General features: G+C 39.0%; 1 protein-coding gene across 2 annotated transcripts in view; it reads left to right on the top strand.

Annotated features, from left to right (window-relative positions):
* NCALD (neurocalcin delta) overlaps window positions 1-15,533 on the top strand; it is a 313,506-nt gene that overhangs the window by 44,947 nt on the left and 253,026 nt on the right. Inside the window, exon 2 of one of the 2 annotated variants that reach the window (XM_037802655.1) lies at window positions 13,864-13,961. The exons of the other annotated variant lie outside the window; for it this stretch is intronic. The gene's annotated coding sequence lies outside the window, so the exon portion shown is untranslated. The remainder of the gene's footprint in view (window positions 1-13,863; window positions 13,962-15,533) is intronic. 2 annotated transcript variants of the gene reach the window in all.

Here is a 15,533-nt window from a genome sequence, read left to right as displayed (position 1 = left end):
TTTGGAAATCATTTGACCTTGGTTATGGTACAAATGCACTTATTCTCCAGCCACATGACCAAAGAATGATAGAATCTGTTTAAGCTAACAAAGGGGGGGGGGGAGTGGCTAACATAATTGAGATACATATGGGTATGGTAACCATATTTTCTCCTCTAAAAAGTATCAGCCCACGTGGTCTGACAAGCATGCGTACACTTGGGGGCAGGGGGGTTACAGAATATTTGCATTTGGGTCACCAGTTGCTGTATATATGGGACGCACATCTTTTGTAATGTATTGGACAGGGTCAAAGAAGTGAGGAGAGGAGGAAGAAGAGAGAAAAACCTCCGGGCTTTTTCATTTCCTGCTCTATTTACCATGACTTGCCTCTAGCTTTCTTAGCCTTATCTTTAAATAATTGAACTATATTAAGTAGTAGGACCTTCCATAAACTACACAGAAGTAAGTAATATGCCCTATTGTCCTATGTGCATTAGAATGAAAATAACGCTTATCAAGCTCTGTAAGGATCGCTGTGCGGCGTGGGGAGGAGCTCATCTGGGAGTGGGAGGGCAGGTGCCTGTGTGCTGGGCTGGGGGGTTGGCCAAGAGCCATGTGGAGAGGAAGGCAGGGCCCAGAAACACTCAGGGCGGAATTAATGTTCTGGAAAGAACAGTGAGGTTGCCTGTGAGTCTTCACATGTGTGTGAATGACCTTTAATGGGGTGACTGAAATAGTTACGGGGCAGTTAGGCAATTAAGGGGCTGAGCTGTAATTCACTCATTAGCACCAAGTGTGCTTTAAATGAGCCATTTGAAAATCTAGTTAATTTGAAAATTAGTCCATTTTTTCAGAATCTTTTAGCAAGCTGGGCACTTGGAATGATTTTTTGGGAAACATTAATAGCAACAACTCCAACAAAAATGTCCTAAAGAAAAGACAACCTCCCAATTCTCTTAGAACACTTTTGACTTTTTAGTAGAAGTATCCAAACATAGTAGAGTGTGAATATTGAATAAAAATAGTTTAGGATAAAAATAGAAAATAGCTGTTCTCCTGGTGAGAGGACACGTCTAGTGATCACAGTATTCTTCTTTTTTTTCACCTTAACCAATTTTGGATAAGGTTTCATGCTAGCAAAAGTTGTTCCTCCTTTCCATCTTCTAATTCTCTCGGCTTTTTCAGAGAACTTATATTTCTTGTGTGTCTTCATTCCTTCTTTAAGTTTCTTCTTAAAATTCCAATTGCTATTAGGAAAGTTTCAGAAAAGATCACAGTGAGACAAAGTGTGCCCATGTAAACACAGTATTTCCTAGATGTGGTCAGGGCCTCTCCCAACCTTGCAGTACCCTGCCCTCATTCCCCTCCCACACCAGTCCTCCCGATCACCAGTCACCTTGCACATTCCCATATAGCAGTTGTCAGCGCAGTAATTATAGAATCAATTTTGTAGTTAGTATTTAATATTTTACTAGACTGAATCTCCATGAGGGCAGGAGAGTAGACTGTCCTGTTTACCTTGGTATACCCTGTACCTGGTACATAGTAGGAGCTTAGTTTATATTGTCAAATAATAACAGCTAACATTTACTGAATGACAGGCATCATGCTGATGAAACATTTAGCCTTCAAAATACCAGCAGACATCAAAAGAATAAATTGCAAATAAAGTCTAAAAAAATCATGTGTGAGAATTATTTTTATATAGCTTTGAATTCTTAAGCCATTGCATACAGAAAATGCTACAGCTAACTTGGGATATGTACACTGGAGTTTCTGAAAATATGAATTGATTTCAATTAAATTATTTTGTCTTCTCAGCCCATTGAGACAGAGAAGGAATGGGCGGCTTTACTAAATTGAAACTAGCACAAGGAGAGTAATTCATTGGTGGGGGGTGGGTTCCTGAGTTCAGGTTTTTAATAAGATTATTCCAAGAAACATGTTTGTATATCAGTTGGGATCTCAGCAGGAAGCAGTGGGTACTCTCAGGCTGGCAGTTTGAGGAGAATTTAACAAAGGATGTTTTATGACAGTGTAGAAACCATTAAGAGGTAGTGTAGTACTCCAGGGCCAGTTACAGCTGGAGAGTCAGGGAGCTACTGGATATGGAGGAAAACCAACCCTCAGCACATTAGCAGCGAGGAAGCTGGGGAATACAAACACTAACCTCACTCTTCTCCTTCCCCCTAATCTCCTGCCAAAGCCTTCCATTGGTGCAACCTAATCAGAAGTCAGCGGATATGGAAACCCATTGATTTAGTCAATAAGGGTCAGCTGTGCAGGGCATAGGGCAGGGTGGAGAACGGTGGAGAGTGAATGTGAAATGCAAAGAGAAGATACAAGGTAAAAAGATGGAAGACAGCAGTTTCCACCAGAGGACACAGAAAACCTGTGACCTGGAAAACATGCAAATCCCATAGTAGAAGAAGGAAATTTATAAGAAGGCCTCAGAGTGTCAACCTGTGCACCATTCCGATGAGAAGAAACATGTCCAATATGATGGAGCTGCACAGTGGCATCAACTCATCTTAAATCCTAGATGTCTTGCTCACTCAATCTTTTATTCAACAAATATTTGCAGGCACTTCAATGTGTTCGGCACAAAAGCCTTGTAAGGTAGATTTTTGGTGCCTGCATTTTCGGCTGCGACGCTGTTTCTGTAGGCTGTCCTTCAGTGCTATGACACTCAAGGTAAGGTTCCTGAACCAGCAGCGGCAGCAGCATTACCTGGGAGGTGGTTAGGAATGCAAATCCACAGGCCACATCCCGACCTTCTGAATCAGAATTTCTGGGATTGGGGTTCAGAAATCTGTTTTAACAGCAATCCAGGTGATTTTTATACATGCTCAAGTTTGAGAAGCAGTGCTTTAGCAGATATTATAGACTTGAAACATGAAGAAATAAGTTCAGGGTGGTGAGTAATACATCTCCTCCCAATACACACAATTTTATCTTAATCTTGGCCTATTTTCAAATAGGTCTGTAAAATAAGAAAATTGGATTACAGAAGTGGTTTTCAAACTGTTTATCTGATCCCCTTCAGAGCCAAGGGGTCACTGGGCCAATCCACTCAACTAAAGTAATAAGTTTATTTTTATAGTATTTCATTTGAACATTGAGCTCTAAGGCTTAAGAAGTATTTGAAAACTCCTGGCCCTCTTGTTCAAATGTTCTATGGTACTCTGACATGAGACAATTGTATCAATTCAGTATGTGTGGTATCCATATTTGTAACTTACATAGATGCATTTTTTTTTTTAAATTTAAAATGTTAGCACAGGCTTATGGCCAGAGGTGCTATTTTTCCATTTCCTGTCCTTTCTGGTTCAGCTAAAGTGGTGTGACCATAAGTATTTCCATCCTGCACATGTGTGGTTTCTAGAACCACAGTTACCCCTTGTCAGCAGGTCATTAAGTGTTTTAATATCTCTTATTGTTGTTTTAAACACAAAGAACTTGCAGAAAGTGTCACTACATTTCTGACTGTGTCATCTTTTATGCTTGTGTCTGAGCTATCCTTGTAAGCATTAAGCTATTAAATATTTTAAGATGGAGAGTGGTGTGGTTCAGCAGGCAGAATCAGAGTTGTTTTAATCTTTTTCTGTATTCGGTTTACATGAAATCCAAACCTTGGGCAATCACCCACCATTTCTGTGATTGCGTTTTCTTACTTATCAAAGAGCCATAATAATACATTTGGCTTGTATAGGGACTTGTCTTGAAGGTAAATTTGCAAAGCAAGGGCACTTTTCTTCTTAGTGTATATCAAAAATTAGACAAGTCATCTGAAGATGCTTTTATTTATACTACACAGAAAATTGATAAAATGGCAATTAATTATATCAATGAATATTCTTTTTAAATTTGACTTGGCTTTTGGGGAGAGATTATGGAGGGCAGGAGGGACTAAAGTTCTTGTGCCCAGCTGCTTTTTGATAGAATTCATGTGTGACCCCCAGAATACTGTGAAGATAAATTGATAAAAGAATTGAACAAGGGCAAGAGTAGAAGGATTATCAAGCTAGTAGCATTTCAGATTTGCTGGAGGTCCTTTAGAGAGGGGGGTGTGTTTTACTCATCTTTGTGCCTCTCTCCAGTTCCTCAGCCCCTATTGCAGTGCCTGTTTTACAGTAGCCATTACATGAATACTCAAAGCGTAGATAAATGTGTGACTTGGATGTCACCTGGGGTCACCGTGTTCTTTGAAATGAAATGGGCTTGAACTCCATCCTAGGTGCTCTGGAACCCTAGAGGCTCTGGTTTCTTTGTCCACTTTTGCTCTGATTTCTTGTTGCTCCTGAGCTCTTGCTCACATGTGTGTTTCACCCATGGCCATTCCCTCTCTCTGCCCTGCTAGACACACATGCAGCTACCAACCCCTTCTCCTTGGTTTCCCCAAACAGTTCTCACACATAGCATTTGTGTGTAGTAGACTTCCCTAGCTATTCAAGGATATCAGTGGGAGGGATGTTAGCATGTAGATAATGTAAGATTAAGTATTAGTTTTGTTCTTAAAAAGTCCCCTCGAGAGCACAGTTCCTTGCTCCTTAAGTGTGAGTTGCGCATAGTGTCTTCCTTCAAAAATGTACAGTATGGAAAGGGAGAAAAGAAAAGACAACTTTACAGGGGAGAAACCTGACAAATACCACTTCAGCCAGGTGATCAAGGTCAGCATCCTTCTTCTCCTCACACCCCTCCTGCTCTCTAAATCCTCCCTCCCTCACATTCCCTCCGTTCCTGCTGCCAATCCCCATTAATTTCTTACCCAGAGCACTTTGGGGGCTTTTTGACCCACCCTAGCTGATCCAGTCTTTCCCAAGAAGGCCTTGTTTCCCTGATCCCATCTAGGTGTGTTTGCAAGCAAAAGCCATTCTTGCAGAGGAATTTAACAGTTGCTCTTAATGTGACTATTTTTATTTCTTCCCAGTGCAAATGAACGAACTCATTTTGTTTCTTGAGATCTGATCTCCAGCCCATGTGCAGCTCACCCTATACAGTGCTTGGGTTCTGGGCTCAAGGCCTTTCAGTGGGACCTAGCTCAGGACAGCTGAATGGCACCACAGGGAGCGCTGTTCCCCTCAGAGAGAAAGGTTTTCTCATCTTTCACATTTTTATCTCAAGATTAATTACATGGATTTTTTTCCCTATGGAGTGGACATTAAATTATTTATAAATTGTGTGAGCAACTTGGGAAAGAATAACTTTCAATGCAGTATCAGACTTAAAAAACACCCTTAGTGATGATACCTCTGGAAATAAGTTAACTGCATAATGTATTTCATGTTAGCTTTCAAACTTTATTGTTCCTGCAGAAATTCTCTTCACCCTGGGCTCTGCTAAGGATGCTCTCTTCCTCCATTCCCTCCATCAGGCCTGGAGCCTGTGTCATTGGCAGCACTTGATTTCTTCCAAGTCCTTGGCTTGTGCTTTTATTTCTTGCCAGTGCTTTCCAGAGGTAGTAGTTTTTATTTGTATGTTGGTCTTCTTCATCAGCATTATCATCATCCTCATCCTCATATACCTCTAGTGAATCAAGTGACTCCTCTTGGGGATTTTGTGAGACTCCATGGAAGGGCTATTTGGACCCATTTCTCTCCTACCCAAGAGTCTGAGGGGCCTACCCTCCCAGATGCAGAAGATGGCATGGCTTTCTTCTCATCCATCACATATTTTCTCATGTCTTCTTTAGCTTTCTCATACATGGTAGCTATAAGATGAGGGGAAGAAGAACATAATTGGGATCAGGTAGGCAGCCAAATGGAGAGCAATAGAGTCCAGATGCCATGTCTAGTCCTCCTGGGGCTCAGGGTCTTTTATTAAGTCATATCAGTGAACAACAGAGGCATGACTTTGTGTTGGTGCCCACTGTGGGTCCAGTATCACTTGGATCATCATCTAACCTTTGCACCCTGAGGAAAAGGATGCCACTGCAAAGACAGCAGAAGCTAAGCTGGAGACCATGATAGACATTACAGCCTCACACTGTATCTTTAGCACCCTTCAAGGAAAAGACTTCAGGGAAAAAAATAACATTCTAACAGGCACAATTGACCCAACTTAGGGAGTTTCTTCTGGATCTTTTAAAAAACCAGTCCTGAATCAACAATGTAGAAGTAGAGTTCTGTAATGTGCCTTGTTAAGGGCAGCCTAGTTGTTGTTAAACTATATGTCAAGTTTTGAGCCCTGAAGCTCAACTATGTAGAAACATCCTGCTAAAATATGGTTTTCCTACACAGCTTGTAAAAGTATTTATTAGACAGATAGAGCTTTACTTGTTGGGGCCACAAAAATTCTGCATATTGTTCAGGCTCTTTGAATGTTGGAATTCTCCTGCCAGGAGTAAGGAATGCTTCTCAGGCAGTAATAATAATGTTGTTATTACAACACTAATACAATGCAATGCATAATACAATCAATGTTTGCATTTAAAGTATCAGTGTGGCTGAAAAGAGATTAGAAGGAAAAGTAGAAATCAGCAGAAGCAGCTTAAATAAGTGAATAAAATCTCCAACTTTCCTTTTTAAAAATAAGTAGTAAAGAGCAGTGATGAGGTTGTTATTACTTGCATTCTAAGATTTGGAGAGTAAAATCTGAAATAAGCAGGGACTTGGAATTGGAAATGGTTGGTGGTAGCTGAGTTACTGTGTTAGGTTAAATTATGTATCCCCCCAAACACCCGTTCTTGGTCTCAGTCTGCATTCCTTTGAGTGGAGCCTATTGTAAATGGGATCTTGCAAAGATGTTGTTTTAGTTAGGGTGTGGCCCAACTGAATGAGGGTGGGCCTTAATCTGGGTAACTGGAGTCCTTTATAAGTAGAAGAAATTCAAACATAGTGAGAGAAAGCCCAGGGGAGGAGCCAGAACCCAGATTGAGAGTCAGTGGAACTGGAAGAGATAGGATATCGCCATGTGACGAGAAAGCCAAAGAACCCAAGGATTGCTGGGCAGCTGACCCCACAAGGAAGCAAGCCTTCTACCCAGCTCCTTGATTTGGGCTTCTGCCTCTCATACTGTGAACGAGTAAATTCCCATTGTTTAAGCCAACCCATTGTGTGGTGTCATTGCAGCATGGAAACTAAGTTTTTTTTTACGAGATAAACTACTGATTAGAAAAATAAAACTGTTAAAAGTCAAGTTAGAGGCAAGGTACTTAATGTTTGTAGAGTTTTCTTCTTCTTCATCTTTTTTTTTTTTTTTTTTTTTTTTGGTAGTATTATTCTATAGGGGATACTTCGGATATTGTACCTAAGTGTTGAAGCCAAATGATTTATGCTTTATTACCTGTACTTGTGCATATGTACTCAGATTTAGCTCTTCTTTTTACCTTTTCCAAACCTGACATAAACCTAAGAGCTTGAATCTATTTATTCTACAGAAGGTTAAAAGTTGTATAGAGCATTAGATCAAATAATATGAAATTGTTTTGTAAGTAAAAAACAGCTAAATATCAGTGAATCCAAATGGTTCAATATAATATGTGAAAGAGTTTGGTAAATCCTAGATTGTCACAAAATGCCTTCATATGGGAAGAAATTTAAAAGTCCTTCCCAAGTTTGTCCTGAAATATCAAGTTTTTTGCCAGACAGAAGCCACATTGGGGTCTAGTAGCCAGTGGATCTGCCTGGAAGAGGGAAGACCTTGCTTCTACTTATGTCTTCATTAAAAGAGAAGCTAATTAATATAATTATTAATTTATATACCAGTTTATGTACTTTTCAGGATTTCTTTTAGTCAAATGAAATAAAAAGTGTTGAAGGGCTTTAAAACTTTAAAAATTATGTTGGGTAACCTAGTGTCATCAACATTACTAAGTGTGAGGAATCAGAATGAGAGACAGTACAATGTAAGCTTGAGTAGGAGAAACCCACCCAGAGTTTTTCTATTCTGAGTAGTATATCCAGCAAAAAATGCAAGCACGAGATTTGTCCCCTGGCTGTGAGAAAGAGCCTGCAGAGCTTAGTTTAGATAAAAATGGAGACATCATTGGGATGGCACCTTATTATTTTTTAAATTAAAAATATTCTAACTTTAGTGCTGAGAACAGCAAGGAACAAATGGTTCTGTGCGCCACCAGATGGACAGGTGGTATATTCAGCTTTCCCCTGGGCACTTTCCTCACACACAGACAATGCCCATGTTGCCGAATTCCAAGGAGGTTTTAATGATTGAGCGAATGAACGCTCCAAGTTACTGTTCCTCCTGTGAATACAGCAGAACCCAATCACAATTCACACAGGACTGTATCCCAAAGCAACCTGGGACGATGCTTAGATTAACAGATAGTTTTGACAAGGCATTGGAGATTTAAGCTGCTTCAGAAACATGTTAATCAGTTTTCTCTGATTACATTTGGGGTTTTGCTGATTTTATTTGAAGGTGAAAAAATTGAGTGCAAGAGTTTGAAAATCATAATGTGAAAAAGCATATGCCATTTGGACAAGATTTTTTTTTTTTTTTTTTTTACATGAAAGAGGTGTGCAAGATTTGCGATGGTGAGAGTGGAGAAGGAAGCTCCTGAAACTTTCCTTGTGCCAGGCACTGAGCTATCACAGTGCACGTATTAGATTATGCTTCCTTCGCAGCATCCTGCCAGGCAGTTAGTGTTATGACCCATCTTAGAGGTAAACAGATGGAGGCTTTAACAGCAAAGCACTGTAGGCAGTACCTTAATCTCAACCACTCATCTCAAAGAGATGACCTACTTATCATGACTTAGTCCTACATGGTTACGACATGGAAAAATCTGTCACAAAAATTATGTGTGGATCTCTTTATTTGATCAAGAAACACTGCTCTAAGCAACAGGGTGCCTGGTGAATTGGAGCTTAAGTTTATTATTATTTTTCTTTTAAGCAAGACATTCAAGGTTGTTGAACATTCCTGATTCCAGGGTTTGCTCTTTTCTAGAAGCAAAATTTCTTTGTTCTGTGAGGACCCACTTGAAGTAACCCCTTTTGTTTTGTGGACATGAAGCAAACCCCTCTCCCTGTTAAAAGGAGAGACGTGAGCTTGGAGAAAAATGCTAGCTCTGTAGATGCACAGAGGTAGTCACGTGTTCTCCAAAACTCATTACTATGCAGAACTTAAACGCTGCTGCGCAGAGTGATGGGCAAATTTGCATAGGGCCTCTCAAAGGATAATTCTCAATATTCTGTCTCCCTTTGAGTATCTAATTTATTCTCCTGGCTAATGGTCAAGATTCCACACTGCTGCTGGAGTTGTCAGAGGGGAGGTTGGCTGATGCTAGAACCCCTCCTGACTATCATGCCCTGGCAGAGGGGTCCTGCCTGAAAATGATTGTGTGTGTGTGTGTTTAGGTAAAATGCAAGAACTGTGTCAACAAAAGCTCTATGCCAGGAGCCCAGGGTTGCTTTGGAATAGAGTGTCCAGGAGAGTGAGGCTGGGGAGAGAAGACTCCTTCCTCACCCCTCTGCTGCCTTAATGGTGGTGGGGCATGGCCTCAGTTCCCAGGACTCTTACTGGCATTGAGGGCCTTTAGGCCTTGGGTTCCGTGCTACCCACTATTGGCAGGCCCTGCCCTGCAGTCCTGGATTCTGTTTTTTGCAGCATCACTGCAGGGTGCCCACAGTGGTAGAGAATAGGGCACCTCAACCAGTTGATCCCACTTTCTACCCCTTCCTTTGTAAAGGATAGTAACCACATCTGACTGTTAGATGGTTAGGGGCCTCTAGAATTTCTTAACACATCCTGAAAAGGGGTCCACAAAGGAAAGACATGCTCACCAAAAAAGGAAGGGATCTGGGAGTTATATTGTTTGCATACCAAATGGTGCTGAGGAAGCACTTAAATCTCCCCTAATAAAAATCTTTGAACTCCTTGATCCTGTTGGCTCTCTTCCTACTGGAGAATCATAGGAATTCAGCACACTTCCTTAGCAGCTTCTGTTGTGGTTTATTACACTGTTCATGGATCAAATGCTAAAAGGTTTTAAGGTCTCAGTAAGTTCTGTGTTACCACCAAGAGATAGGTAGGAAGTAGATATAAATAGAACTTTGTTCCAAAAATTTTCAGCAGTTGTTCTGAAAGCTCTCATTTTTTCTTCATAAAGCATTCCAACTGGTTGTTATCAGAGACAACTATGCTACTGAACTCATATATATATTCTATGAAATTAGGATCATGCCATATATATATATATAATTTTATGTCTTAATTTGTTTCCCATATAACCTTATTTCATGTTATTAAATATTTTTCAAAAGTATAACTTTTAATCGGTGCATTGTATGCTCTTGTGTAAATGTGCCATGAAATTGCTCTTTAAGCAATTTTTAGACCATTAGTTATTTCCATCTCCACCATTAAAAATAATACTATAGTGGGAAACTTCTGGGGAAGATGGCAGATTAGGGAGCTTCAGGACTCCTCCTACCGAATAGGCAGGAACTCTCTGAAACAACTATTTTGTCCAAAAGAACACTGTCCAGCATCCAGGGAAGAGCAGGAGGAAGCAGATAAATTACGGTAAAAAACTATAAATTGCTCTCTCTGCGTGGCAGCTACTGGCATCCACTCCCCCACTCTCATGGCACGCCACCATGGGGTCCAGTCCCTGGCCAGCGACTGGTGACAGAAGGGGACATAAAAATTCTCTTCCTCAAGAACAGCAGTGGCCACAGCTGATCTCTGATCACAACTTTCGACTAGCAAATTCAGATCACTGGGACTGTGTTCCGAGGGCAGCTATTGTTTCAACTCCACCCCAGACAAAGGCCACACGGCACCATTGTTTCAGTCCTCCCCAGAATGAAGGTAAAAAACCCACATGATCCTCTCAATTGATGCAGGAAAGTCATTTGACAAAAGTATAGCACCCTTTCTTGATAAAAACACTTAGAATGCTAAGAATAGAAGGAAACATCCTCAATATGATAAAGGGCATACATGAAAAACCCACCATCATACTCAATAATGAAAAACTGAAGCTTTTCCTCTAAGGTCAAGAAAAAGACAAGGATGCCCACTGTTACCACTGTTATTCAACATTGTACTAGAAGTTCTTGTCAGAAAATTAGGCAAGAAAAAGAAGTAAAAGTCATCCAAATTGGAAAGGAAGAAGTAAAACTTTCCCTATTTGCAGATGACATGATCCTATATAGAGAATATCCTGAAAAATCCACAACAAAGCTCCTGAAGCTAATAAATGAATTCAGCAAAGTGTTGGGGTACAAGATCAACACCCCAAAATCAGTAATGTTTCTGTACACACGAAGTGTACAATCAGAAATAGAAATCAAGAAAAATATTCCATTCACAATAGCAACTAAAGGAATCAAATATCTAGGAATAAATCTAACCAAGGATGTAAAGGACTTCTATACAGAAAACTTCTATATAAAACATTGCTAAAAGAAATTAAAGAAGACTTAAATAAATGGAAGGATATTCCATGTTCATGGATTGGAAGACTAAATATTGTTAAGATGTTAATACTATCCAAAGCAATTTATAGATTAAATGCAGTCCCAATCAAAATTCCAACAACTTTCTTTGCAGTAATGGAAAAGCCAATCATCAAATTTATGTGGAAGGGTAAGAGGCCTCTAATAGCAAAAGGAATCTTGAAAAAGAAGATTGAAGTTGGAGGATGTACTGGTTTGTTTATATTATGTCCCCCAGAAAATGCCATGTTCTTTGATGCAATCTTGTGGGGGCAGATGGATTAGTGTTGATTACATTTGAACCTTTGGATTAGGTTGTTTCCATAAAGATGTGACCCACCCAACTGTAGGTGATAACTCTTAATAGATAATTTCCATGGAGGTGTGACCCCACCCATTCAGCATGGGCCTTGATTAGTTTATTAGAGCCCTATATAAGAGCTCAGACAGAAGGAGCTCACTGCTGCAGCCTAGAGAGGAACGTCCTGGGAGAATGCCATTTTGAAACCAGAACTCCAGAGCAGACACCAGCCACGTGCCTTCCCAGCTAACAGAGGTTTTCTGGACACCACTGGCCATCCTCTAGTGAAGGACTGTTAATGACTTACTTTGTACACTTTATGGGCTTAAGACTGTAACTGTGTAACCAAATAAGCCCCCTTTTATAAAAGCCAATCCATTTTTGGTGTTTTGCATTCTGGCAGTATCAGCAAACCAGAACAGAGGGCTTATACTTCCCAATCTTAAAACGTATTACAAAGTCACGATAATCAAAACAGCATGGTACTGACACAAGGAGAATCATATAGACCAATGGAATACAATTGAGATCTCAGAAATCAACCCTCACATTCATGGCCAACTGATTTTTGACTAGGTGGCAATTCTCAATTGGAAACAGTAGTCTCTACAGCAAATGGTGCTGGGAAAACTGGATCCCCATTTGCGAAAAAGAGAAGGAGGACCCCTACTTTACAACATATACAAAAATCAACTCAAAATGGATCAAAGACCTAAATATAAGCGATAGATCTTTCAAACTCCTAGAAAAAAATGTAGGGAAGCATCTTCAGGATCTTGTATTAGGCAGTGACTCCTTAGGCTTTACACCCAAAGCACAAGCAACAAAAGAAAAATAGATAAATGGAAATGATCAAAATTAAAAGCTTTTGTTCCTCAAAGCACTTTATCATGAGCATAAAAAACAACCTAAATAACAGGAGAAAATATTTGGAAACTACATATCCAAGATCAGTTTAATACCCAGAATATATAAGAAATCATACAACTTAACAACAAAAAGATGAACAACCCAATTAGAAAATGGGAAAAGATTTGAACAGACATCTCTCCGAAGAAGATACGCGAATGGCCAGAAAGCTCATGAAGAATGTCAACATCATTATCCCTCAGGGAAATGCAAATCAAAACCACAATGGTATTCCATTTCACACCCATTAGAATGGCTGCTATTAAAAAAAAAAAAAAAAAAAAACAGAAAATAGCAAGTGTTGGAGAGAATGCAGAGTAATAGGAACACTCATTCATTGCTGGCAGCATTGTAAAATGGTGCAGCGATTGTGGAAAACAAGTTTGGTGTTTTCTCAGATGCTAAGTATAGAACTACCACATGACCTAGTAATCCCACTACTAGATATATACCCCAAAGAATTGAAATCAGTGACTGGACCAGATATAACTCATACATAAAGGCATTATTCACAATTGCTGAAAGATGAAAGCAACCCAAGTGTCCATCAACAGATGAATGGATAAGCAAAATGTAGCATATTCATACAATGGAATATTATTCAGCCATAAAAAGGAATAAAATCCTTATACATGCAACAACATGGATGAACATTGAAGACATCATGTTGAATGAAATAGACCAGAACCAAAAGGACAAATATTGTATGATCTCTCTGTTTTGAAACAGTTAGAATAAGCAAATTCTTAGTGTCAACATCTAGAATATAGATTAGCAGGGGACATGGGGGGTAGGGGTGGGAACTGGCTTAAAATGTATAGGGTTCCTGTTTGGAATGATGGAAATGTGTTGGTAATGGATTCTGGTGATGGTAGCACAACATTGTTAATGTAATTAACAGCACTGAAATATATATCTGAATATGATTAATAGGGGAAATGTTATATTGTATATACAGTAAAAGAATTAAAAATTTTTTAAAAATCCATGGAACTATACTGCACAGTGAACCCTAAGTTAATCCATAGACTTCAAGTAATAGTACAATAATAAAAATGTGCCATCATCAATTGTAACAAATGTTCTATACAAATGCAAGGTACTTTATGTGTGATTGTTCTGTAAACTCACAACTTCTCTAATTAAAAAAAAAAGATTTCCACTCCACATTTGAGAACCAAGTCAAAAAAATGTCACTCACCTGGAATGCAGCGGATGGCAGATTATCAAATATACCTTCTTCTCTGGTGTTCCTCTTTTCTGCAGGACCCCTGGAAGGGACAAATGAATGACCATGGAATTGAGTTCTGTCTAAGCACCCACCACCACAGAAATTGGTCTGCCATGCTGCCTTCCCGTGGGAGGTAACAGTCCTGGACTTCCTATCATGAGAAAAAGACCACAGAAATAATTTCTCAGCTCATTATGGCAAGTTCCAAAACAGAGCTCTAGTCGTTTCCCAGTTTTAACCATTCCTCCAAAGAAAATGAAAGTTCCCTGTAAAATAAGTACTGCAGTGTACATCTGTGTGCGTGGATCTGTGTGGTCTTCTCTGATGATTTGTTTAAAGCAGATTCTCATATATGACATATATGGATTAAAAAACAATTTTAAGGCTCTCCAAATGTATGTCAGTTCTGGATAAGAATGCTATGTTTACTACATTTTTGTTATAGGATGCTAACATTTAATAAAAGGTTTCCCAACTTGATAGGCAAAAAATGTGTATCTATTATTCCCTTTGTTTTGCTTTGATTGCTATTGAGTTAAAATATTCTATTATATTGATAATTCACATTCTGTGGATATCTGAACATTTTCTTTGTCTTTTCCGTCAACTTATTTTTTCATTATTTCATTTTTAAAAAGAATTCTTTATGTTTAGGGATATTAACTCTGTCATAATTACTGCAAATATTTTCTTATTTTATTATATGATTTATTAAATAAAAATTTTAATTTTACATAGTCAAATCTACTTATTTTCTGTTAATGATCTAAAAACAGAATAATGAATAAAAATGAGTAATATTTTGAGATTAACAGCATATCAATGCAATTATTTATACATAATTCAGGCAACAGCATATCTTTTCTAGATATGTGTTTTCACTATTGGCTTTCTATTGCTCTTTTATTCTTCTTTAGAGGAAAGAATGTTCCTAATACGCTCCTTAGGAAATCTTTTAGAAGCACTCTTTTTTAGGTGTTTCTCTTCTGTGCCTAAATATTTTCTGTTTTTATGAAATTTAAAGAATGTGTTACCTTACCTATTTTCTGTGGGACTCCACTCTCCATTCTTTATGGACATTTGGATTTTTGTAAATGTTCAGACGAATGTTTAGATGTTTTCTTATGGAATTTGTGGCAAAAAAATGGATAGCTGTGTTTCTCAGCTCAGTGTGTTTCTCAGCCATGTGATTTTACTTCAGTGTGGATCCATGTGATTTTAGTTAGGTATGGAGCCAGTGACTTCAGTTAGATATGGAGCCATGTGATTTTAGTTAGACATGCTATGTCACTCACTAGGTTCTGGCAGTGGAAAGTGAGCAGAAGTGATTTGCAGACTTGACCCATAACTACCCCTTATAGCAGATCGTCTATGCTGTTTTCTTTTCCATGGTGACTTGAGAAGTCATGGGTTGAAGGTGGTGGAGCCATGAGATGGAAGTATCCTGGGCCCTAAATCATCATAACATATTGATCAGAACCCAGCTTTTGAATCTATGGGAGGGAGAAATATTATTCCATTGTGTTAAATTGCTGACATTTGGAGGGTTGCTTGTTACAGCAGCTACTGTTACTTTAACTAATACTATATTCTTGTGGTCAAGTTAGAGAAAATTTAGATTTTTAACAGATTGTAACACTGTATGTAATGACCGTAGATCAATATAGGCTGATGTCAAACTGGAGGTGTCTGTCCAGTGGCATGC

The sequence above is a fragment of the Choloepus didactylus genome, chromosome 14 (genome assembly GCF_015220235.1).
Source record: "Choloepus didactylus isolate mChoDid1 chromosome 14, mChoDid1.pri, whole genome shotgun sequence".
Taxonomy (NCBI): Eukaryota; Metazoa; Chordata; class Mammalia; order Pilosa; family Megalonychidae; genus Choloepus; species Choloepus didactylus.
This window is presented reverse-complemented; position numbering and strand designations above follow the sequence as displayed.